The sequence below is a fragment of the Triticum dicoccoides genome, chromosome 1B (genome assembly GCF_002162155.2).
Source record: "Triticum dicoccoides isolate Atlit2015 ecotype Zavitan chromosome 1B, WEW_v2.0, whole genome shotgun sequence".
NCBI lineage: Eukaryota > Viridiplantae > Streptophyta > Magnoliopsida > Poales > Poaceae > Triticum > Triticum dicoccoides.
The window spans coordinates 347735754-347744221 of record NC_041381.1 but is presented as its reverse complement, the minus strand read 5'-3'; positions in this window follow the sequence as shown (position 1 = coordinate 347744221).

The window sequence follows — 8468 nt, the reverse complement described above, 5'->3', positions numbered from 1 at the left end:
TCACTCGTAGCGATGCTAAGAGTCTGTTGGAATTATATTAGCGATTACAGCATTATTTATGAAATCTTGCAGATAGGATGTCAAAACATTGTTTCCTCGACGATTTTCTTGAGGAAAGGTTGTATGTGATACAACCGGAAGGTTTTGTCAATCCCGAAAGATGCTAATAAGTATGCAAAGCTCCAGCAATCCTTCTAAGGACTGGAGTAAGCATCTTGGAGTTGGAATGTACGCTTTGATAAGATGATCAAAGATTTTGGGTTTATACAAAGTTCATAAGAAACTTGTATTTCCAAAGAAGTGAGTGGGAGCACTATAGAATTTCTGATGAGTATATGTTGATCAGAAATGATGTAGAATTTCTAGAAAGCATATAGGGTTATTTGAAAGGTGTTTTTCAATAGAAAACCTTGATTAAGCTACTTAAACATTGAGCATCAAGACCTATGAGGATAGATCAAAACGCTTAATGGTACTTTCAAATGAGCACATACCTTGACATGATCTTGAAGGTGTTCAAGATGGACCAGTCAAAGAAGGAGTTCTTGCCTGAGTTGTAAGGTACGAAGTTAAGACTTAAAGCTCGACCATGGCAGAATAGAGAGAAAGGACGAAGGTCGTCTCCTATGCTTAAGACATAGGCTCTACAGTATGCTATGCTGTGTACCGCACCTGAAGTGTGCCTTGCCATGAGTTAGTCAAGGGGTACAAGAGTGATCCAAGAATGGATCACAGATAGCGGTCAAAGTTATCCTTAGTAACTAGTAGACTAAGGAATTTTCTCGATTATGGAGGTGGTAAAAGAGTTCGTCGTAAAGGTTACGTCGATGCAAGCTTAACACCTATCCGGATAGCTCTAAGTAGAGATACCGGATACGTACAATGGGGCAACAATTTAGAATAGCTCCAAGTGGAACAGTTATTTGGAATGGCTCCAAATAAAACGTGGTAGCTACATCTAGGAGATGACATAGAGATTTGTAAAGCACACACGGATCTGAAAGGTTGAGACCCGTTGACTAAAACCTCTCTCACAAGCAACATGATCAAACCCAAAACTCTTTGGATGTTGGTCACATGGTGATGTGACCTGTCAGTGTTAATCACATGGTGATGTGAACTAGATTATTGACTCTAGTGCAAGTGGGAGACTGTTGGAAATATGCCCTAGAGGCAATAATAAAAGTGTTATTATTATATTTCTTTGTTCATGATAATAGTCTTTTATTCATGCTATAACTGTATTATCCGGAAATCGTAATACACGTGTGAATACATAGACCACAATATGTCCCTAGTGAGCCTCTAGTTGACTAGCTCGTTGTGATCAACAGATAGTCATGGTTTCCTGGCTATGGACATTGGATGTCGTTGATAACAGGATCACATCATTAGGAGAATGATGTGATGGACAAGACCCAATCCTAAGCCTAGCACAAAGATCGTGTAGTTCGTGTGCTAAAGCTTTTCTAATGTCAAGTATCTTTTCCTTAGACCATGAGATTGTGCAACTCCCGGATACCGTAGGAATGCTTTGGGTGTATCAAACGTCACAACGTAACTGGGTGGCTATAAAGGTGCATTACAGGTATCTCCGAAAGTGTCTGTTGGGTTGGCACGAATCGAGACTGGGATTTGTCACTCCGTGTAAACGGAGAGGTATCTCTGGGCCCACTCGATAGGACATCATCATAATGTGCACAATGTGACCAAGGGGTTGATCACGGGATGATGTGTTACGGAACGAGTAAAGAGACTTGCCGGTAACGAGATTGAACAAGGTATCGGTATACCGACGATCGAATCTCGGGCAAGTATAATACCGCTAGACAAAGGGAATTGCATACAGGATTGATTAAGTCCTTGACATCGTGGTTCATCCGATGAGGTCATCGTGGAACATGTGGGAGCCAACATGGGTATCCAGATCCCGCTGTTGGTTATTGACCGGAGAACGTCTCAGTCATGTCTACATGTCTCCCGAACCCGTAGGGTCTACACACTTAAGGTTCGATGACGCTAGGGTTATAAAGGAAGTTTGTATGTGGTTACCGAATGTTGTTCGGAGTCCCGGATGAGATCCCGAACGTCACGAGGAGTTCCGGAATGGTCCGGAGGTAAAGATTTATATATGGGAAGTCCTGTTTTGGTCACCGGAAGAGTTTCGGGGTTTATCGGTAACGTACCGGGACCACCGGGAGGGTCCCCGGGGGTCCACCAAGTGGGGCCACCAACCCCGGAGGCTTGCATGGGCCAAGAGTGGTGAGGGACCAGCCCCTTAGTGGGCTGGTGCGCCTCCCACAAGGGCCCATGGCGCCTAAGAGGTGGAAAGGGGGCAAACCCTAAGGGGATATGGGCCTTAGGGCCCATATTGGTGCGCCTCCCTCTCCTCTCCCCTCTTGGCCGCCACCCCCTTTGCCATCTAGGGCTGCCGCCCCCCCTAGGGGTGGGAACCCTAGAGGGGGGCGCACCCTCCCCCTTCTCCCCTATATAAATAGAGGCCTGGGGCTGCCCATAACACATGAGAACTTCTCCCTCTCTTGGTGCAGCCCTGCCTCTCCTCCTCCTCCTCTCCCGTGGTGCTTGGCGAAGCCCTGCTGGATTGCCACGCTCCTCCATCACCACCACGCCGTTGTGCTGCTGTTGGATGGAGTCTTCCTCAACCTCTCCCTCTCTCCTTGCTGGATCAAGGCGTGGCAGACGTCACCGGGCTGTACGTGTGTTGAACGCGGAGGTGCCGTCCGTTCGGCACTAGGATCTCCGGTGATTTGAATCACGACGAGTACGACTCCTTCAACCCCATTCACTTGAACGCTTCCGCTTAGCGATCTACAAGGGTATGTAGATGCACTCTCCTTCCCCTCGTTGCTGGTTTCTCCATAGATAGATCTTGGTGACACGTAGGAAAATTTTGAATTTCTGCTACGTTCCCCAACAGTGGCATCATGAGCTAGGTCTATTGCGTAGATTCTTTGCACGAGTAGAACACAAAGTAGTTGTGGGCGTTGATGTTGTTCAATATGCTTAGCGTTACTAGTCCAATCTTGTTTCGACGGTATTGTGGGATGAAGCGGCCCGGACCGACCTTACACGTACTCTTACGTGAGACAGGTTCCATCGATTGACATGCACTTGGTGCATAAGGTGGCTAGTGGGTGCCAGTCTCTCCCACTTTAGTCGGAACGGATTCGATGAAAAGGGTCCTTATGAAGGGTAAATAGCAATTGGCATATCACGTTGTGGTTTTTGCGTAGGTAAGAAACGTTCTTGCTAGAAACCCATAGCAGCCACGTAAAACATGCAAACAACAATTAGAGGACGTCTAACTTGTTTTTGCAGGGTATGCTATGTGATGTGATATGGCCAAGAAGAATGTGATGAATGATATGTGATGTATGAGATGGATCATGTTCTTGTAATAGGATTCACGACTTGCATGTCGATGAGTATGACAACCGGCAGGAGCCATAGGAGTTGTCTTTATTTATTGTATGACCTGCGTGTCATTGAACAACGCCATGTAATTACTTTACTTTATTGCTAACCGGTAGCCATAGTAGTATAAGTAACAGTTGGCGAGACAACTTCATGAAGACACGATGATGGAGATCATGATGATGGAGATCATGGTGTCAAGCCGGTGACAAGATGATCATGGAGCCCCGAAGATGGAGATCAATGGAGCTATATGATATTGGCCATATCATGTCACAACTATATAATTGCATGTGATGTTTATTATGATTATGCATCTTGTTTACTTAGGACGACGGTAGTAAATAAGATGATCCCTTACAAAATTTCAAGAAGTGTTCTCCCCTAACTGTGCACTGTTGCTACAGTTCGTCGCTTCTAAGCACCATGTGATGATCGGGTGTGATGGATTCTTACGTTCACATTACAACGGGTGTAAGACAGTTTTACACAGCGAAAACACTTAGGGTTAACTTGACGAGCCTAGCATGTACAGACATGGCCTCGGAACATGGAGACCGAAAGGTCGAGCATGAGTCGTATGGTAGATACGATCAACATGAAGATGTTCACCGATGATGACTAGTCCGTCTCACGTGATGATCGGACACGGCCTAGTTGACTCGGATCATGTAATCACTTAGATGACCAGAGGGATGTCTATCCCGTGGTGCTTGGCGAAGCCCTGCTGGATTGCCACACTCCTCCATCATCACCACGCCATTGTGCTGCTGTTGGATGGAGTCTTCCTCAACCTCTCCCTCTCTCCTTTCTGGATCAAGGCGTGGGAGACGTCACCGGGCTGTACGTGTGTTGAACGCGGAGGTGCCGTCCGTTCGGCACTAGGATCTCCGGTGATTTGAATCACGACGAGTACGACTCCTTCAACCCCGTTCACTTGAACGCTTCCGCTTAGCGATCTACAAGGGTATGTAGATGCACTCTCCTTCCCCTCGTTGCTGGTTTCTCCATAGATAGATCTTGGTGACACGTAGGAAAATTTTGAATTTCTGCTACGTTCCCCAACAAGGACTACTATCAAACACCATGTCAAGCTCATCCGGGTCTGGTTCAATATTGCATTTCAAGAAGGCATCTTTGCCCCCATGATGAACAAACACACATGTTCTTCCCATCCCTATAAGCATTCAAAGAACACAAGGTAACATTGCTTCCATGAGTACTAATCCAAGGATACAAACCATAATATATATATGAAACAACAACCCTAACCCTAACCATAACCCTAACCAAAACCATAACCCTAGCCCTAAACCTAACCCTAGCACCAACATAAGAACACCCATAAGAATAACCCTAACACACTAACAAAGCCTAATCATAGGAAATTGGCAAATAAACATCTCACATCTCCATGCAAATCTCTAGATCCAAACAAAACTAGGGTTTCCCCAAACTAGCAACAGATGAGCAATTTGATAACATTACTTGGATCAAAACAAGGGGATCGGAGAAGATTACCTTGAGGGAGGGTTTGACTTCGAAATCCACGGACAAATTCTTCAAATTTGCAAGATTTGTTGGGAGAGGATTTGAGAGGGGGAGAGAGTGAGAGAGGGGGCAAAGCTCGGGTTGGGAGTGGGAGAGTGTGTGGTGTGGGGGGAGGGGGGCCAGCCGAATAAGTCATAGTGCAGCGCCCAAGCGCTAGACGCTGGACTTTAAATGTGTGGCGCCTAGCTCCGAGGCATTGCACAGCTGGGTGCGAGGCCCAGGGCTGCCATGGTGGACTGGCGTGCAACGCCCGCGAGCTAGGCGCTGCACCTTAGGGTATGGCGCCGGCGTGGCGGGCACTACACAAAAGGGTCAGAGAAGTGAAATAGCTTCACACCCAGTTCATTCTGTGAATTGATTTCGTCCAGAGGTCAAAATTGTCAAATTTGCCGCCGGTGGAGGACAGTCGGAAGCAGGTGGGAGACAGGGGCAATGTCAGGCCAACACCTTCAGTTAGCTAGTGTCATCATATTCATATAACGGACGATCAGGATCAAGGTGATCAGACGGCTCACGTGGATCGCCTTCCTCCGAACGTTTTACCGGCTGCTGTAGCATTTCCAGTTTTAATGTTTCGTTTTTTAACACAATACAAACACAAGCGCTCATATACACACACATACACTCACTCCTATAAACGCACACACGCACACCATATCCATATAAGCACCTTCGAAAGACTGATTCGGCATATCATCTTGAAATTTACGAAGTCACTGTAGGCACCTCATCATCGACCGGAACATCTACTCCCACTGAATGCACATCATTGAAAATCCTGAAATAAATTCAGAAATAAATGTGAGCATCAGGACTTGAACCTTGGTGGGCTAGGATACCATAGTCCCTCTAACCATCCAACCATAGATTGGTTCGCAGTTTTACTGCTTCGTTGTCGCCTGTATAATGCACAATGATTAGGTGAGGTGCTTAGAGCATCTCAGCATAAAAGTTTCGTGCGCTAAAATAATTTTAGCGTGTCACTGTAACACTTTTAGCGCACCAGACCCAACATTGGTTTATTAGATGCCAAAAAATGCGTGCCCAAATAAACAAGAAGTGCAAATTGTGAAGCACGCGCAATCCGAAGCCCCAAATTTGCAGCATCTGATTGCGCTTTTTAGCTCGTGCCCAAACATTTTTTGCATGCGCACTATTTTACAGCGTCTTCTGGAGCTGTCTCGCGCCAAAACCCGAATTTTAGCGCGCGTAGCAGTTTTTGGGCGCCTGTTGAAGATGTTCTTAGTAAAATAAATCGAGCTTTTCTTTAGCATCTATGTTTATCTTTATAGGATGGTTGATTAATTAAGTGTATACCCTATACAAATAAGCATCGGTGCTTAAAAAATTAGTTTATTTTTCTAAGCACCTTGCATTGTACAAGGCCTTATAAGCCAGCTCCCCCGCTTTTGTAAAAGATATTCTATTTTTATTTCCATATATTGTACTTCCTCTGTCCCAAAATAAGTGTCGCTGGTTTAGTACAAAGTTGTACTAAATCAGCGACACTCATTTTGGGACGGAGGAAGTAATACATCTCATAGAGCAACTTTCCCCTCTCTAGCAATCGACAAACCCTAGCTTTCTCCTCTCGTAACCTCGTGAATCTAGATTGGGGCGTGACAATTGGTATCACGAACATGGTTTTTCCTTGGCAGCGTGACAAATGGGAGAGGCGGCGTGATTTACCGTTCCTTTTGGCGGCGGCGGTGGCGATTTTCCCACCCTTCACTCCCTTCTTCGACGGCGGTGGCAGTGGTGATTTTCGGGAACAACGTAGGAGGCAGAAAGCATCAAGCGGCGTTGGTGGCGGTAGACTAATTCGGCAGCAACTCACGGGACTCGCCTGGTTGCTTGAGAACATCGCTCAAGTGTGAAATCCCAGGGTAACACCAAGTGGTGTTGCGCTCAGAGGCTTGGATCTACAGTGGAGGAAGGATAGAAATCTCGGTTCAGGTTACCAGTGAACTCTGGTAGTAAAATTCCTCTCTGAGAGCTTCTATCACCATTGGGTATTCGAAGCCTAGTTTGAACGATGTAGAAGTGTTGGATCTCTTGGCCATGAAGGGTGAAGTGATCCAAAATTGTGAAGAAACAACAGAACTGTGTGAGAAGGTCGAGGGCATCCGTAAAGATCTTAATGAAGTTAACCTGAAGTAAGACACCATGGCGACAATGATGAGTGGCATTCAAGATGCAGTTTCTGCTCTTAGTGCTCGGCTAGCAACCATGGCTGATGTTTTGAAATCATTCATAACTACTGACGCATCTACATCTGCCCAGCCATCTCCAGCCCCAACCAGGGATAAAAAGGATATTACCAAATCACCTGCAGCACCAGAATGAGTGAGCAAGCTCACAGACCTGTAACTGACTGTGAGAGTCTGGCTTAATAGGGATGATAGACTACTCATATCAATAAGAATTTTCTTCTTTTTGGGAGTCCATTCCAAAAGAACTTCAAAGTTAAGCGTGCTCAGCGAGCAATTTCAGGATGGGTGATCATCTGGGAAGTTGGTCCCAGGTGCGCATGAATGAGGACAAAGTGCACAGGAAAGACTAGTGTTGATTTGTGGGGTCAGTATAGATCCCGCCAGGAGTAACGGCTAGTAACCAGCGGGTGTGTCAAGGGCGTTACAAGTTGGTATCATAGCTGACCCTCGCGGTTACATAGATGTTTGCGGGTCAGGTGCGCGGTCATGTTGTGCATGACGTTTGTGGCCCATCATGACACACAGCATGACACATGTGCCGGACTAGACGCACAAACGTGTGTGAAGAGGGAACGTTCCTCTGGCTCGACAAGGATGTCGGTTCCTTTGAGTGGGGTGTATGTGAGAGTCTGGCTTAATAGGTATGATCTAATACTCATATCAAGAAGAAATTCCTCCTTTTCCAGGAGCCCATTCGGAAATTTAAGCAGTTTGGAGCAATTTTAGGATGGGTGAATGACTGGGAAGTTGGTCTCAGGTGCGCACGAGTGAAGACAAGAAGCACAGGAAAGACTAGTATCGGTCTATGGGGCTAGTCTAGATCCCACCAGGAGTAATGACCAGTAACCGGCGGGTATGTCTGGAGCGTTACACTGATGAACCTTTGAGGGGTCAAGATGTGTTGAAGAAGGAGAAATTTTGCTAGACTGAAACACATGGGACAATATTTCAACAACTCAAAGTAGCTTCCACATATGTGCCAAATTTGGCTTATACCTGATTTCTCAAAGCCTTTTGTGTTAGACAACCTTTTGTGTTAGACACAGATGCTTCAGGTACTGGTCTAGAAACAGTCATGATGTAGAGAGGGAGACCTGTAGCATACTACAACGCTAGCTTATGACCAAGAAATGTTAGAGCACTCCAGCTGTTGTGCCCCCCAGGACACATTTTGTCGGCCTCCTGGGGTTGCCCCGACGGAATTTTTGCATTGGGGTGTTGAAGGAAATATGCCCTAGAGGCAATAATAAAGTTATTATTTATTTCCTT